The sequence below is a fragment of the Marmota monax genome, unplaced genomic scaffold, assembly GCF_021218885.2.
Source record: "Marmota monax isolate L192 unplaced genomic scaffold, Marmota_monax_Labrador192_F-V1.1 WCK01_AAM20220418_F8-fsc00173, whole genome shotgun sequence".
NCBI lineage: Eukaryota > Metazoa > Chordata > Mammalia > Rodentia > Sciuridae > Marmota > Marmota monax.
The window spans coordinates 2,602,718-2,620,071 of record NW_026694620.1 but is presented as its reverse complement, the minus strand read 5'-3'; the positions used below and the strand labels follow the sequence as shown (position 1 = coordinate 2,620,071).

Sequence of the window (17,354 nt, the reverse complement as noted above, 5' to 3'; positions counted from 1 at the left end):
ACTGTTGGAGATGAGAGAGAGAGGCTTTATGATCACATCTATGATCCCATTGCTTCACTATGCCAGTGCTGCATGCATGGGGGAAACTTTGTGCTCATGGAGGTCATATTTGAGTGCAAAGATTATAGGTCTTTTATTTTCGTCTTTATTTATCTATTTGTTTTGGAGCCAGGGATTGAACCCAGTGGCACTCAACTACTAAGCCACATCCTCAGCCCTTTTCTATATTTTATCTAGAGACAGGGTCTCACTGAGTTGTTTAGGGGCCTCACTAAGTTGCTGAAGCTGGCTTTGAACTTAGGATCCTCCTGTCTCAGCCTCCCAACAGGATTACAGGTATGCGCCACCACACCCAGCTCCTTTTATATTTTTCTTTAATTAGCATGTATTATTTTATAATCTGAAGTAATCTTTAATTTTTTATTTATATATGACAGAATTCATTACAATTTTTATTACACATGTAGAGCACAATTTTTCATATCTCTGGTTGTATACACACTCCAATTCATGTCTTCATACCTGTATTTTGGATAATAATGATCATCACATTCCACCATCATTAATAACCCCATGCCCCCTCCCTTCCCCTCCAACCCCTCTGCCCTTTCTGGAGTTCATCTGTTCCTCCCATGCTCCCACTCCCTATCCCAATATGAATCGGCCTCCTCATATCAAAGAAAACATTCGGCATTTGTTTTTGGGGGATTGGCTAACTTCACTTAGCATTATCTTCTCTAATTCCATCATTTACCTGCAAATGCCATGATTTTATTCTCTTTTATTGCTGAGTAATATTTTTTAAATTGACATCAGTCCCAGAACAGGGTTTGATCCATAAGTAGGAGATTTGGACCACCTCCATTGTTCAGAAGTTGGGCCAACAAGTTGTGCTAACCATACTTCAATGAACAAACACAGTCTTTAAAAATTAATCTAAAAAGTCACATTTCCTAGATCACATCTATTTCAAGGATATCAGTCAAGTAGTGCACGAAGATGAATGTTGTCCACTGAAGAGAAACAATACTGTATTTTAAGTTTTAGGTCTGGTTTGTAACAGTTCATTTTAAGAAACCATGCTAGCCTTGCACTTTTAGTTACAAGCATAATTCATTAGTGAAGGAAAGGCTTTAATGGGCAGTTTAAGTTGAACACATGTTCATCTAACACTTCCAAGAACCAGACATGGCTTTTGCTCTAAAAATATAGTTCCAAATTATGCCATTATACATGAGCTCTCTTATTGATTTCTTTTTTTGTTGTTTTTTGCATTACAATTCTTAATACACCTTTATACCACAATTTATCATATCTCTATTTTTATATAAGGTATGTTGACACCAAATTCACATCTTCATACATGTATTTTGTATAATGATGACCGTGAACAGACTTTATATACGAGTTATGAAAAATTGTGCTGTGAATGGATAATTATGAATGTAATGCATTCCACTATTGTTATGTATGAAAGAAATAAATTTTATTTCTAACTATTTGCATCCCTACATTAAATATGCTGGGTATTTGTTATCCAAGCGAGTTCTTGTACAGTTCGTGAGTCCCAATTTACCTTGCACATTATGATCTTTGATTAAAGTTACTTTGAAAGATGTTAGGCTGGATTATGCTGGTGTACTCCTGTAATCCCAGTGACTCAGGAGGCTGAGGCATGAGAATCACAAATTCATAGCCAGCCTCAGCAATTTAGTGAGGCCCCAAGCAACTTAGCAAGACCCTGTCTCAAAATAAAATATAAAAAGAGCTGGGGATGTGACTCAGTGGTTAAGCACCCCTGGGTTCAATCCTGGTACCAAATTAAAAAAATAATTAAAGATGTTAGACCATTATTAAATTTCTATTTGTGAATATTATAATAGTAATTATTAATCCAGCAATTCAAAAAAGTTTTATTCCCTAACACTGTCTTAACTCACATGGAAAACCACAATCTTTTTTTTTTCATTTGATTTTTTAATACTACTCTCATTAGAGAGTATCCAATGAAGCAGACTACTCTGAATAGCAGATATCCAATTTTGATGGCAATTTACCATGAAGTCCATGAATTAATCAAAGTATCAATAGAAACAGTGATTCTGTTTAGTACACAATAAGATCACATTATTGTAGCTTAAGATACAGTAAATACAGGGAACATATAAAAAGTCTTCCAAAATTGTTCATTAAGTGTATCTTTCATATTTCTAGAACCAAAGTACAAAGCAAAGCACCATCTTATATTTATGTAACTATTGAATGCAATCAATAATATTACAGATATTTTCTTTCTTTTTGTCAAGTATCTATGTTTGAATTTCAACTTTCAGTCTTTAACTTGATACCTAATTTTGTAAGATATGTTAAAAGTCATTCAATTTAAAAATTACAAAGTATACAGCAAAATATTTTCATAGTTGATAGTAGCTGACTTTATTACCACATTCTAAAGTTGACCTCTACTTAATGCACAGTTAACAGAAGTTTTTGGCATTAGGTAATTAAATTTTAAAGTCTTAAAGTGTTAACAAATTAGAATTGCCTTACTAAATGGGAAACCACAATCCAAAAAAAAGAAAAAATTCAGTTAGATACTTCTGAAACTTTCATCTTAAAAAAGCAAAACAGATATTTAAATGAGATGCCTCATAATTTCATCATTAATGAATTCTTGCTATGTATTTAGGAGCATAAATGTTCATGCTCATCATTATACACATTTTTTGCACTCTTATCAGTGAGTTTCATTTCCCAGGAGAATGACTTGTTCTAAAACAGTGAACTTTAAAGTTCCTCAATGACAAGAGTAGTTTCTGCCCTCATGGAAAATATGGCAGGAGGGAGCTAGACATAAAGGCATAGTCTGCTGGGAGCTATGCAGCCCAGGCAAGTGGTGTTGTAGGAGGACTCAGGGCAGCCCAGTCAGGGAAGGCTGCTCCCAGAGCGGGTATTTAAGCTGAAATTGAAAAGGCACATGAAGGAAGATGACTAAGTGCAAAGTAGAAAACCCACGCTCCAGGCAGAAGAGGGTGTGCAAGCTTGAGGGTAAGAGGACGGTCAATAGGCTGTTCACGGGAATGTAGCTCCTCTTCCCACCAAGTGAAGTGCCACTCACTCCAGCCCTCTGTTCTCTGCCCTCCCTTTGCAGGACCATCTCCCCTTCACCACCTCCAGGTCCTGCTCCATGGGCAGTGCCATCTTTGGTCAGCACAGCCCCATTTTCCTCTTATTTACCTTTGCAGATGCTAGTTCCTTGGGAACAAGTCTTTTTTATTTCCAATTTCTGCAGCATCTCTTCCTGGATGCTACTTCCTACCTAAAGACTTTCTTGATCTCAAGTACTTTCCCTCCCATGCTATTTTACTACATAAAGGATTTTTCTAGTTTATTATGAAAATTTTCAAACATACCCAAACAGAATAGTTATGTGAGCTCCCTTTTATCTGTCACCCACTTTTAACAATTATCAAGGTTTGGCCACATTTACTTTATCTTTTCTTTCTCTTTGCTAAAATATTTTGAAGGAAATTTCAGACATGGTGTTATTTTGCCCTACATATTACAGAATGCTTCTCAAAAAACCGACATCATCCTACACAGTCTCAATTCCATCATACCTAGAAAAAGTAACAGTTGTCTTTTAGCCTTCTCTAATACCTGCTTCATATTTAAGATCCCAAACTGGCTTTAAAATGCCCTCTTATGGTTGATTTGTCTGGATCGGGATCCAGGCAAGGTGCAGACATTACATTTGGTTGCTATATCTTTTATGTCCTTTCAAATGTCAAGCAGATCCTTCCTTCACTTTTTTGGCATGCCATTGATGCCTTGCAGAAAGCAGGTCTGTTGTTCTGTAGAATGTCCCACATTCTGGATTTATCTGCTTCCTTCCTTGTGATGTCTTTGAACTTCTTTCTCTGTCCTGTTCTTTTCTTTTTGTTCTCTCAATTGACTGCTTAAGAGACTTCGTGTGCTCTCCAGTTTTCTGTCCTTATCTCATACCTTCTATGAGAATGTCAGCTCCTTAAAAGAGGAAGCCATGTCTTACCCACTTTGTCCCCTCCATATGATGTCTAGCACAATGTGTGTACTCAAAAAGTTTTATTCAGTTGCATTATACAGAAAGAATTTTGATTCTTTTTGGATCCAAAATTTGAACTATAGTATCTTCTCAATCTGAAGACATTTATGTTAGGAATTAAGTTGCCAGAGGTATCTTCTCAATAGTGTAGGTCACTATTTCCTCTTTTTTCACTGAAAGAATTCCATTCTAACTTAAAGTGGCCTTTCTTTAGCTGAAAATTATTGCAGTTTGAAACATTATAAAACAAATGAAATTTCCAAGTTCCTTGCAGTCTGTCCAGGTCCATACAGAAGGGTTCTCAGAAATCAACCCGGCATTCAACCGAAAACTAGGTCACTAATCATTTTTCTGATCAGGAGAACAGAATTTTGCTTAGTAGTTCAGAAATCATACTGAACGGCTGACTATAAAAACACCATCATGTGTATGCTTTGTTGTTGATAACTAACTGCAGTCTGAGCTTTAATAACTAGAAGGGAGTGGAAGAAACTTCAAAAGGTTGCATGATAAATGTTTTTGACAATGTGTCAGCTGAACATTAAACAGGATCTTTGTAAATCCTCTCATTCTAAGTGGTTTAAACGGAAAGTTTTAAACTTCTTCCTTCGTAAGTATGGGCTCCAGATATCACAGAACCCTAAAGTTAAAAAAAGAAGGCGCTTTATCTGGCATAGATGATTTCCATCCCCTGGGGGGGGGGGTGTGGGAAACAGCTCACCTACGGATCTCACCTCTACATCTAAGCATTTTCCCTTTCATCATTTAAGAATGTGCCATCGTTTTAGTGAAATGCCTTTCTTTATAACCTGATATGACCATGCACACAAAATAATAGAAACACTAATGAATAAAGAAGTAGTAATGCCCTCAATGCTGTTTCCCAGATTGTCTCATCATGAATACACTGTTGGTCCTCATGTGGGCAAAATGAGGTCTAAAAGAACTGAGTAGTAGGAAAGAAACGTGTGTGTTTAGTATTTCAAGAGAAGTGTCCTTCCCATGTGTTTAGTTTCCTAGAGCTGCCATAATAAACACCCCAAACTGGGTGGCCTGAGACAAGAGAAAGCCATTGTCTCACAGTGCTGGAGGCCAGGAGTCTGAGATGAAGGTGCGGGCAGGCCTGTGCTCCCTGAAGCTCCAGGAAGAGTGCTTTCTTGCCTCCCTAGTTTCTGGTGTTTCCCAGAAGTTCTTAGTGTTCCTTGGCCTGAGATGTATCTCTTGTCTCTGTCTCTGTCATCACCCGTCCAGCCTCCCCCTGTGTATCTTCTCGTCAAAACATCTGTCCTATTGGGTTGAGGGCCCACTCTGGGATGACCTCATCTAATTAGATCTGCAAGGATCCCATTTCCAAATAAGATCACTTTCACAGGTTCTAGGGATTAAGACTTTAGCATATCTTTTTGGAGGATATTATTCAACCCATAACTTTAGGCCCCATACTCGGAAAGAGAAGCTGTTGGCATTATTATTACTGCTGAATCTGTGACACAAAGAAACAAATTTCTTCTCTTGTGTTCACTTATAATTCATTAAAGACTAAATATCTTAAAAGTAAGCCCAGAGCCTTTTGGGTCACTGAAAGCTTTTGAAGGAAGGAGACACTAGCATGGGCAGCCGGACAACGGCATTCTAGACAAGATGAAGAAGAAACCACAGCAGGTGGGGCTGGGTCTGTTGTAGCAGAAGGTGAAGGTCGAAAGGCAGCAGAGGTAGGTGCTCAGCAGCACCTGTCCCTCCCTCAGCTCAGGCCAACCTGGAGTCGTTCCCTGTCCACAGGTCTTTCCCTCTGGGTAGTTGGGCAACCCCGAGGAGCCTTAACTGCTTCTCGTAAAGTAGTTTCCATTGTGGATGGATCTTGTGAAAGGAGGTGGAGTCCTTAAAGCCCTTCGTGCAGGGCCTGACATGTAGGAACTAACATGTTAGCTGTGGGGTGGCATCTCAGCACAGTGAGAGTAGTCCGCAGGGATCAACACAGCTCAGTTAAGAAGGGACCCCAAGCTGGCTGGAGGAGTTTTAGTTTAGTTTTACCTTGATGAGAAGTGTGTCGGGTGACAGGCTTGCGTTGTGTAGTCCTGGTTTGCAATTTAACACAGCTGGGAAATCTGGAACGTGTGCAGAAGGGAGGACCTATGTGGGAACCATTTCAAATAAAAGTTGACGGAACTTGAGCAACTAACGGAAAGAGAGAACTGGGAGAGAAGGGACTCAAGTGATGTGAGATTGAAACCCGGTGACTGAAAGAGTGGCAGCAGGACAGCAGGGAGGGAAGCTGCTGGGTAGGGAAGTCATGGGTTTGGTCTTGGACTTGATACATTTGAGATGACATGGAGGTGACCATGTGCACACAAGCAAGACAGTTGGAGCTGTCAAATGTGGGCATCTGCAAGATTGTGGGGGCAGAGAGGAGCAGGAGGAGGCAGCATGCCTTGGTGGAAGCAGGCCCCTGCCCACGGGCAGGAACAGCTGAGTGCTGGAGTGTGCATCAACTCAGTGACTGCAAAACGGACTCAGATCTCATTGCCCCAAACCGTTTCTTATGCTCCTCCGTTGACTCCACACTCTAATGGGTAAGCCGTTGGCACCATCATAACTGTCAAATCCTTGTCACACAGAAACTTCCATTTTTTCCTTCCTTTCTGTGTATTTTAATTCTACTGTGTTCCCTGCCTTAATGACAGCACCCAGTCATCTGTGCCCAAAACCTCTTAGTCATTCTTTAAGCCCCCTCTCAAACCTGAAGCATCCATTCCATTTAGAGGCCCCATGGTTATCTTTGGCCCCACTGGCCTCCCCACCTCTGTTCCCCAGGCCCATCATTTCTCACCATCCCTCATCCAAGCCAGGCTCTTCTCCACGTGATACTGCAGGCCTCCTAGCAGGCTCTTGACAGATTTTCCTGCATGTTTGTGTTACACAGTGTGCAAATTGTAGTTTTTATTATCTTTGTTTTTCAGAGTTTCCAAACTATTTCTCACTGACTGGCATTTTTCTCTTTCCATATCCCCAAGCCCTGCTCAGTGCTTGTGTCTGGCCTTTTCACTGATGACCATGAGGCTGATGGACACATTGTTCTGGGAGGGGACTTCTGCCATACATTGAGAAGACACAGTATAAATTGCTCCTTTCCTCTGTTTTTGTTTTTTGTTCTTGTTTGTTTGTTTTGTTTTGGTTGGATTTTTTTTTTCTTTTTTGTATTGGAAATTGAACCCAGGGGCACTTAATCACTGAACCACATCACCAACCATTTGTTATATTTTATTTACAGACAGAATCTCACTGAGTTGCTTAGGGACTCACTAAGTTCCTGAGGCTGGCTTTGAACTCGTGATCCTCCTGCCTCAGCCTCCCAAACTGCTGGAATTACAGGTGTGCGCCACCACATCTGGCATCCTTTCCTCTGTTTCACACCAAGGATTTACCCACATGTCTTGCCAAGGTTCTGTGAAGAGCCCCAGTGAGCTTCACTGGCACCATTTCCCACATTGCCACACCAGTGTTCTTCCAGTATTGTAAATCTCCCTCCCTAGGCCCTTCAGTGGTTCCCTGTTATTACAGGTTGAAGTCTAGAGTCCTAGGGCCCATGAGGTCCTTCTGTGTCACACAGCATGCCTTGTCTGCTTCAGAGGCTATCCCCTGCACAGCCTCCTGGTCCTCTGTGACTGGCTGCACCACCCTCTCACCTCTGCTCCTGGCAAACAGTCTCCAGCTCACACATTACCTCCTCAGCATGTATGACTTCCCCTGGGCTCAGTCCCGGTGCTTGATAAGGCTCTCTGTAATGCCGTTTATAAGCAGTATAATTATGGCTTTATGAGCTTTTCAAATGTTAGATAAAATACTTTTTGAGAATAACAGCACAATGCCTGGCAGATGCTATATACTCACATTATAGAGATGCTTTTTATTAATTTATGAAATTGATTAACTATTCAAAGGGGACTGTGTAAAGAGGAGAGAGAGAACTATACCTGGGCAATATCCACAACTAGAAGGAAAAAGAGGAGGAGGAGGAGGAGGAGGAGGCAGTGGCACAGAAATGAGGCACAGGAGGCATGTGGGAAAAGGGAGACCAGCATTGTTTTGTGGTGTGGAAGGAGAGGTTTCAGCAAGGTCCAGTACAATAAATACGTCCAGGAGAATAAAGATGTGGGGAAAGTTGCTGGATTGGCAATAGAAGGATCATGGCTGAGCTCGCAGAGAACAAGCTTCAAAAAGTATTGGAAACCAAAATCAAGGTGCAGATGAGGGAAGAGTTAGCCAGCCAATGGGGAGAATTATGAGGAAGGGAGCAGTCACTTGAGAATTGTAGCCACCTAACAAAAGAAGCAAGCAAACAAAAGGTATGTGACCATCTAAGTATAAAAGAGCATCAGGGTTGAAGGGACCATCATCGGGGTCTTGTCCATTGTCCCATACAACAGATGGTAGGGAGGAGACCAGTCTCTGGAAGAGAGCAGCAGGCAGAGAAGGACCTGCCAGTGTGTAGATCCCAAGGGTACCCAGCAAAGGGACAGCCGTTGTGGACCCTGGGAATTTGGAAAAAGGACACTACTAGCTGTGTTAACTTGAGAAAACCAAAAGGGACCCCACTTCTGACAGTGGGTAAAGCAGTTACTTTTATCTAGGGATAGAGTAAGAGGAAATGTAGATAAGGTGGAAAAAATCTGAAAATTTTTAGTAGGAATTCCTTAACTGTTTGAAAGGAAAGGCAACTTGATCTTTATATAATTGGTTGGTGTTACCAGTAAATACCTATTACCATAGTGTAAATATCGCTTTACCAAGCATTTCAGAGATCACTTTAAAAAATATGGGGGGAGGTAGCCTTATGAAGCTCATAGTCTACAATGAGGAAAAAAGTCAGATGAAGTCACAGTAGTAAGAGATGTGTAAATATGTTATAATGTAGGAGACACAGGACTTAATAGGAAATAGGAATTTTCTCCAGTCTGGAAGAAATGAATCTTGACTTCAGTTTTAATAGAGTAGAAATCCACGGTTCTGTTGGAGGAGTTTGCAGTGATTCTGCAGGCTCAAGGGGTCACAGGTGTGAGTGATTAGCCTTGTAAGAAAATCAAAATTTAAATGAATGATTTACAAGTCCTCTCTTTCCTGGGCTTGTGCAGAAGAGCGTGGTCTGTAGGACAGCAGTTTACGCCCTGTTCTGCAGAGACTGAACTCAGGTTGGAGGGGCTTTCGCACTAGCCAGATGAGGAAATTGCTCTAGGATCCTGAGCACTCCTGGCTGTGGTTCTTGAACTTGATCCTGAATTTCTACCACCCGATAAGAACCTGTTCACAAGTGGAACGTCTGAAGCGACGGGGTGGGAAACGTGCTCAGAACTTCCTGAGTAGAAACTGACTAGCTACTTAAGGAGGAGGCGTGGGTAAAGTCAATGGCCTTCAGTGACAATGGAAACATCAAGGAGGTGCGTGAGGAGAGTCCAGCTTCCTCAGATCATCAAAGTCTTGAAATAACATGATTTCTTTTCCTGGAACCTCTCTTAAGACCAGGAAACACTAACTTTTGAAAGAAAACTGCATTTTTAGGACTTTTAAAGGAAATCCTTTAGGAATTTTAAAGGACTGAAAATAGATAAGAGAGGGAAGAAAACAGAGAAATCGAAAACTTTCTTATCCTTGTGTTTTTTATATCGGTCATAATATTTTTGCCTTGAATGTTGACCAATAATAGCACAGTAAGCTCATGTCCAAGTGCAGTTTCTCATGCATGTATCTTACTCTGACAAGTGTTGAAAGCTTTCACCTGGAAGGAATGTCGCTTCGTGTGAAAAGTAGCATATGTATTGGGTTAAAATCCCCAAAGAGCTCCTTTTCTTCACACCAATATCACAAGAGATTGAATTGTGAGAAGTATTTTTTTAAAGGTACTTGTTTGGAATACAGGAAAAAAAATTAAACACTGAATATAAGCCATAAGGAAAAAATTACACAGTCGTGAATGCGACAGTGGCCTCCAGAGTGACTGTGCCTCTGGTTGCTTTATGTCCTCATCAGACCAGTGTGGACTGACTGTGGGACCACTAACAAAAGGGTTGGGGGGCTGGGGTTGTGGTTCAGCGGTAGAGTACGTGCCTCACACGTGTGAGGCACTGCGTTCAATCCTCAGCACCACATAAAAATAAATCAACAAAATAAAGGTATTTGTCCATCTACAACTAAAAAAAAAATTTGAACAAAAAAAGGGGGGTTGGGCTTTTGGTTTGGTTTTGTAATGGTTTGTTATTCATCCTGGGTGGGTCTGAATGAAGAATCACCTTAAAAGAAATCTTGAGTAGCACTTCAACATCAAAGATTTCTTACTTTGTTAATTAGCTTTAGCCTATGTCAAAATAATAATAAAACAGGAGTATAGCGGCCTCTGCAAATAGCCAGTGAGGCCCCCCAGTAAAAGTGTCACTCTCTTCCCTTGTGTCATCTTCAGCTGTCCCCGATCTACATCTCCTTGTGGGAATGACAGGGCTTGTTCTCTTTGCTTTCTCACAGTTATTTAAGATATGATTTAAAAAATAAAGACTATAAATCTAACTTGGAAAGAAAGTGCAATTTTATTGCTTTTATTTTACCTTAGCTTTCAGTTAGCAGTACTAGAAAGAAAACCATTTATCATTTGTATGTCAATTTACATGTCAAAAAAAACTTACTCATTGGAAATATCAGCATCACTTATAGACTAGAGTCACTCTGCTTCAACACACATGGGAGTTACTACAAAGAAGATTCAGATTTAAAAGAGAGTAACTCTGATTTCAACTTTATGATTAGCTGTCACTTCTGTTTGATGGATCAGCCAACCAATGGACCATAGGTTAATGTCAAGATTTTATAATATTAACAGATTTTTTATGACAAATTTTAAAATCATCATACATGTTTTAAATGGAAAATAGGCAGTTGCCATTAAAAAAAAAAGCTAAACCTTGAATTTTACTCTATGTAAATTTTTCCCCAATAAAAATATGAATAAACCTTCCTTTTCTAGTTATCTTCTCCTTCAGTCAAAGTATGCACACCCAACTCCCTGCTTTCTTCACTTTCTATCTAGAATGTTCGTGGGAGAGTCCTCCCCATCCCTCCTACCCATTGTTTAATGACGAGTGAATCATCTGTTTCTTCAAAGACATTAAATTCAATCCTCACGAAAGGAAGTCTATGGTGACTTCATCATTTTTAAAAGACAGAAAGCCTAAAAAAAAAATAAAAAAGTTGTTTTGTTTTCTGTAACTTTTTTTATGGAAACTCAAACACACACATGTAGGGAGAAGAGTCAGAAGAACTCCATCTCCCATCACCCAGCCGCAGTGTCCAGCCCTAGCCAGGGGGACTCCATTTTGGCAGCATCTTCATTCTACTCTGCTTTTGACTCGTGTTCGATTGCTCAGCTCCTGGCTCTTGTAGCTGATAAGGCCCCCTGCAGCTCACCCAGTGAGGCTCCAAGACTCCCCTGCTACATAGCCACCAACTAGCCAGAGCCTCAAAATCCATGACTTGGCCAACCCCGTTTTATATTTCTGTAGGGCAGAGCTTTAGTCCACATTCTTTTTGCTTCATATGGTTTAACTTCATATGGTTAAATAATAGAATATTCCTAACATTCCAAGTCCCCTTCCCAGACAAGTGGACAAATCTACATGAGCGAATCAAGGAGAGGATCCACTTACCTCTGCCCCTTTTGTAGACTGGGCCCAGAAAAGTGTGCCCACAGGCCTCATGAAAACTGTGGAAAGGCCAGGAGCAAGCATTTTGCCAAGAGTTAGCAACACAGAATAAGGCAGATGTGTCAAACACCCTAAATTTCAAGTCAGTTGGAGGTAATTGGAAAGCTCTTTAAAAGGCGAGAAGCGTGACATACAGTATGTAAGAGTTCTGCTGTGGAACCAGAACAGCTGATCCAGGAGAAGGTGACTGACTGCTAATGACTGACTGACTTGTAGGTGGATTTTTCCCAATTCCACATAACTGAGATTTTGATAAGGATGGAAAAGAGCTTGAAACTGTATTCTCTGATGAGAACCTGCAGCACGATATTCTGAGCTATGAGCAGAAGACACTTTACTTGCTTAGACAGCCCTCTGGGAAGGGGGCAGCAAAGTCAGCTCTCAGGTGATGCAGAGGGCCGCCAGGGGCGAGGTCAGGACTCTAGAAAGGCTTCTGGTCCTACTGGAAGCCAAGTCTCAAAGCCCCCTGTCAAACGCCTTGTTGGACCCTGAGAACATTGCCATTGTCTTTTTATTTTTTATTTTTTTAAGTTAGATATGGCCCTTTTTCCCCTTTATTTTATTTATTTTTATGTGGTGCTGAGGAGAGAACCCAGGGCAAGTAAGCGCTCTACCACTGAGCCGCAACCCCAGCCCGCCATTGTCTTTTTTATCATTGAAATAGTACTTCTGCCAATGAAGTTTCCCTTTAGTAAATGACTTTTTAACTAATTTATAATTAAAATGAACTTTTGTTTCATTTATTCATCATTAAAAGGCATGTATCTGCCATCACTTTATGTTCATTTAAATAGCAAAGAAATACAGGAGAAAATTTGGGTTGTGATAAAACTACACAAAATGTCTTACCGCTGTGGTTTTATGAGTTAGGGAGTGGCTTGCTTTGAGTTATGTTTACAGATTTTAGAAAATGGCCTTGACTATTACACTCTTTTTTGTTCTTTGAAGCCAACAGAAAGGTTCTAGGACTGTCACAGGTGCCATTCAAGAGGCACATTAGCGACCAACTTATTTTCCTCACCCTAAAGAGCCCATTAGCATGTAAAATCCTTCACACTTTAGTTTTCTATAATTATTTTCCTATTTTAAATGAATCAAATTATCCTGTAACCTCCTCCCCTTTAAAGAATGTGGTCTACTCTCATTGTTCTTGTAAAGCTTATGTAGTCATTTATATTTTTCTTCTGAAAAGTGTCATTCTTTGTTCCCACCAATACATAGTACTCAAAGTCAAGAACCATGAAGCTCTCCAGCAAGTTGACTTAGATGGTATTTACAGGCTGGTTTAATTGGGAGGAAGGAGTTATCTTTTCAGTCATGATGCCACTTAACACAGCAGAGCTACGAGATGAGGAATAATTTTGCAGAATCAACAGTTTAACTCTCCTAGTTGGGTTTTGTTTTATATTTTTGACCTAAGAGTGAACATTTCACTCAGTTATATTGTGCCTTTCTCAGGGATAACCTAAAAGTTTTATGTGTGTGTGTGTGTGTGTGTAAAATGTCAAATTTGGAGGTTTTTAAAATAAAGAAGACACACTTAAAAGAAAGTTCTCTCCAGTTTTGTTTACTGAAAAATCATGGTTATTTTCACACAGTCCTTATGTCAATTTCTGAGGTTGGAACTAATAGCAATTTTAATAATAAATTTTATAGTATGTCTTAATAGTAATTTTTTTAGAATATAAAACCAGAAACAGTGGCTGATATAAGCTATCATTTTCCTTTCATGTAGTACACTTTACCTATTTTGAAAATGGAATATTATTTGGTTACTTTTCAGTTTTTTAAGCTGACTTTCTAATAGATAATAAAAGTAATTTCTAAACATAACTAATTTCTCTGATTAACCTTGAATGGATAATATTTTATATTTTTAACTATAAGCAAATTTCAAGTGAAAAACAAGTGTAATTTGAATCCTATTTTGATAATACTGATAAAATATGGTAAACCCAATAGTCTCTTAATGTACGGAGTGTTGGGCTGGGGCTGTAGCTCAGTGGTAGAGCGCCTGCCTCACAAACGTGATTTTAAAAATATACACACACAGAGTGTGGAGAAGGGCTCAGGTCTGATGTTGTTACCCTGTCCTCTTTGAAATTTTCTTTCAGCTAGATTTTGCTCATACTAACTTCTCAGTCACCTCCCACCCATCTCGATTCCCAGCAGCTCCCTTCACAGCGCCTTCTCCTCCCCTGCCCGGTGTTAAGTGTGGGTGCCCCCCAAAGGGCAGGTTTCAGGCCCTCTTCTCATTTTGCTTACTTCTTAAGGAAGCATCCCACGTGCACCTGTGAGAGCCCTCTGCCCTGTTCAGACCTTTGCTGTGCCACAGCTGGACAGGTCCTCAGGGCACTTCAGGCTGCTCAGCAGAACCCCACAGACTGTGAACTAGAAGCAACACACATTTATTTCTTACAGTTCTGGATACTTGGACTTCCAAGGTGGGTCAGTGGCAGATTTGGCATCTGATGAGGGCTGGATTCCTGGTTCACAGGTGGCTGTTTTTGCTCTGTCCCCACATGGTGGAAGAGGCCAGGGACCTCTCCTGGGCCTGTTTTCTAAGGGCACTAGTCCCATTCATGAGGGCTCTGCCTCCCAAAGGGCTCACCTCCTAAGGCCAACTACCTTGGATTTCAACATATAGATCCTGGGGATATAAATGTCCAGACCACAGCAGGTGGTCCTCCTTGAAGTCCTGCAGTGCCTTAACCCTAACAAACACGGTGCTGCCCCACCGTTTCTGATGTGCTCTATATTCTCACTTCCCTCTGGTCTTTTAGGATTAAGCCTCATGGTAAAGAAAGAGTCCCTCTTTCCGCTGATCCCCGGGTAAAGATTCTACTGCCTCTGTCCACTTGTCTGTCCACGCTGCCCTTGCTTAAGGCCTCTTTATATTTGCCCTCTCTTTTGCAGCAGCCTGATTTTTTAGTCCTGTGACTTGGCTGGACAGAATTAATTCTTCAAAATTCAAGGGAAAAACACAATTGGATGTGAAGAGACCAAATACTGCTATAGAATGAGGGAGAAATAGCTGCTGTCTTTGGCACTTGGGAGGTGACAGTGAGGTCAGGCTCAATAGAGGCAGGTATGATGGGGGGCTGAGAAAATGGGAGCAGACACTGAACGCAGGCACTCTTAGGGGACTGCAGTGAAAAAGAAGAGAGACAGCTCGGGTAGGGAAGGGAGAGGCGCGGATCCTTTACTTTTTGTGTGTGAAATTTAAAAAACAAAGTTTCTTTAAAAAGTATTTTTTTATTTTAGAAGAAACCAGATAACATTATTACAAATAGTAATTATCATGTGTGTCTGTATACAGGTTAACAGAACTTGTGTTTGTATATTCTATATTTCAAGACACATCATAACCTTCAGTTACATGTACCGAATTAAGGACAGCTGGAAACTCTGATGACTGAAGGACATGTCCTCAGGGAGTAGAGTTCAGTTATTAAAGAGTCCCTCCACAAGCAGGAATTGAGTCACATGTATGCCAGGCATCACATGGATGTGGCACCAGGCCTGGCAGAGATGGTGAGGAGAGAGCCCTGAGAGAGCCAGCCGCACACAGACATGAAGTAATTCTCAACACCAGGTAGTTAAGAGTCCAGAGGAGTCCTCGCTTGGCTCTGGCATAGGTCAGAGGGATGAGGCCATTGAACATAGTAGGTGGGACAAGGCTTCTGGACAAAGAAAAAAGAGGTACAGAATGAGATCCGGACAGCAGGAAGGCGCCCAGACATGTTGAATTTGAAGTCAGAGGAAGGTTGAAATCCCAGTTCAGTGCCTTCCTCCTGGCCACATCTGGATTGGAGCAAGCTGCATAACCACACTGAGCCTCAGTGGGCTCCTCTCTCATGCAGCTGAAATAATACCTGCACGACAGGGTCAGAGGGAGGGTAAAAGTAAAACCCACCCATCTCCTGTTGTTACTGAGAGTGACAAGAGCATCGTGTCACACGCTGGCACATTGAGGCTTCAGCCAGGTCCTTAGTGGTGTGCAATCGGTGGTGCTGGAGAGTGGCTTCGGCATTTCAGTGGGGAATAACATGATCAGGTTTAGGTTTAAGAAGATCACTCTGTCAGCAGTGTGAGGACGGATTAGAGAGCAGGAAGGAGCAGGGGCAGAGAAGCAGATGCATGAATATTCTTCCCAGTGCAGTAATCATTACTCTCGTAATTATGCCAGAAAAGAAGCTAAAATCTATTTACTGGTGGCTATCAAAAGTAAAAGAATGCTGCTTGAACAACAAGCACAGGGACAATTGTATTCAGCCTTTTGGAAACAGACCATAGTAACGGAATTAGAGACAATTAAGGAGTTTAAGAGATTTCCAAGCTCATTTTTAGACTTAGTCAAACTGTAGATTTATAATCAAGTTTTATATCAAAGAGACCCTAAAACACTTGAGCTCATTCTCAAACTGTCTCAATTTTTAAATTAGAACTTCTTAGCCTGAGGTCTATCCATGCATGGGCTTCAGGCAATCTGTGTACTCCTTAAAAATCAGAGAAAAAATGATAAGCATATATTTTCCTCCATTTTGGGGAACCGGCCACATAGCTTCCATCAAATGCTCAGAGGGCTCTGGAACGCCATGATGGAGAAGCCCCACTGTCTATGTATGTATACATAGAGGAGACTGGCCTTGCGTTGAAGGGGCTTTTCATGGACACCCTGACATTCTGTCTGAACTTTGGGCTTTTCCACCCAGGGTCTCACTTGCATGCCTAATAGGCCTTTCAGACATACACACCAGGCTGAGCCGCAGTGCTTCTCCCACCTGCCCCATCTCTGTAAGTGCTAACTGCACTCTTCTAACTACTCAGGCTAATTCCTTGGGGCCCTCTTTTTTCTTATGCTCTGCATCTACTTCCTTGGGGCTACCATTTCTATCCTCAAAATATATCTTGAATCCAACTCTTCCCTCACCAACTGCTCCCCACACCCTCCATCTAATTCCCTTTCCCAGTGGATTACAGTGGCCTCTGACCTGCCTCCTTGCTCTGCCTCCTCCCTTTCTAGTCTACCAAAGCAACGCCTCCCCACAGCCCTGCAGGAGCTTCCCATGTGCCTCTGAGCAAAACCCAAAGTCCTTAACTGACCTATGACATACCATGTGACTGGGTGACTTGAGCCCTGTCATGTCCCTGATCTTATCGCTCCATCTTCTCACTGGCTTCTGTGGCTTCCTCAAGGTCTTGATGCAGCTGATTCTGCTTTCTGCTTCCTGGAAGGCTGTCCTGTAGACACCTGTGTGGCTTGTCCTCTGTCCTCCTTCAGGACTGTGCTCAGTTGCGCCTTCTTGGGCCATCTGTTTAAAACTGCAGCACCCCTTCCCCACCTGACGCTGGGATATCCCCTTTCTCTGCTTTGGTCTCCCTCTGCACTTATCACCAACTGAATTATACTTACTGTTTGCATGTTAACCTGCCATGTTATGATGTAAGCATTATGGACGGGGTGATTTTTTTGGGTCTGTTTCAGAGCTACATCTGTAGCACCTATTGCAATGTCGACATAAAGC

General features: G+C 41.4%; 1 protein-coding gene across 7 annotated transcripts in view; it reads left to right on the top strand.

The window, feature by feature from the left end:
* The window catches only part of Cep112 (centrosomal protein 112), a 472,978-nt gene that overhangs the window by 410,370 nt on the left and 45,254 nt on the right, over window positions 1–17,354 (top strand). The window lies entirely within an intron of this gene.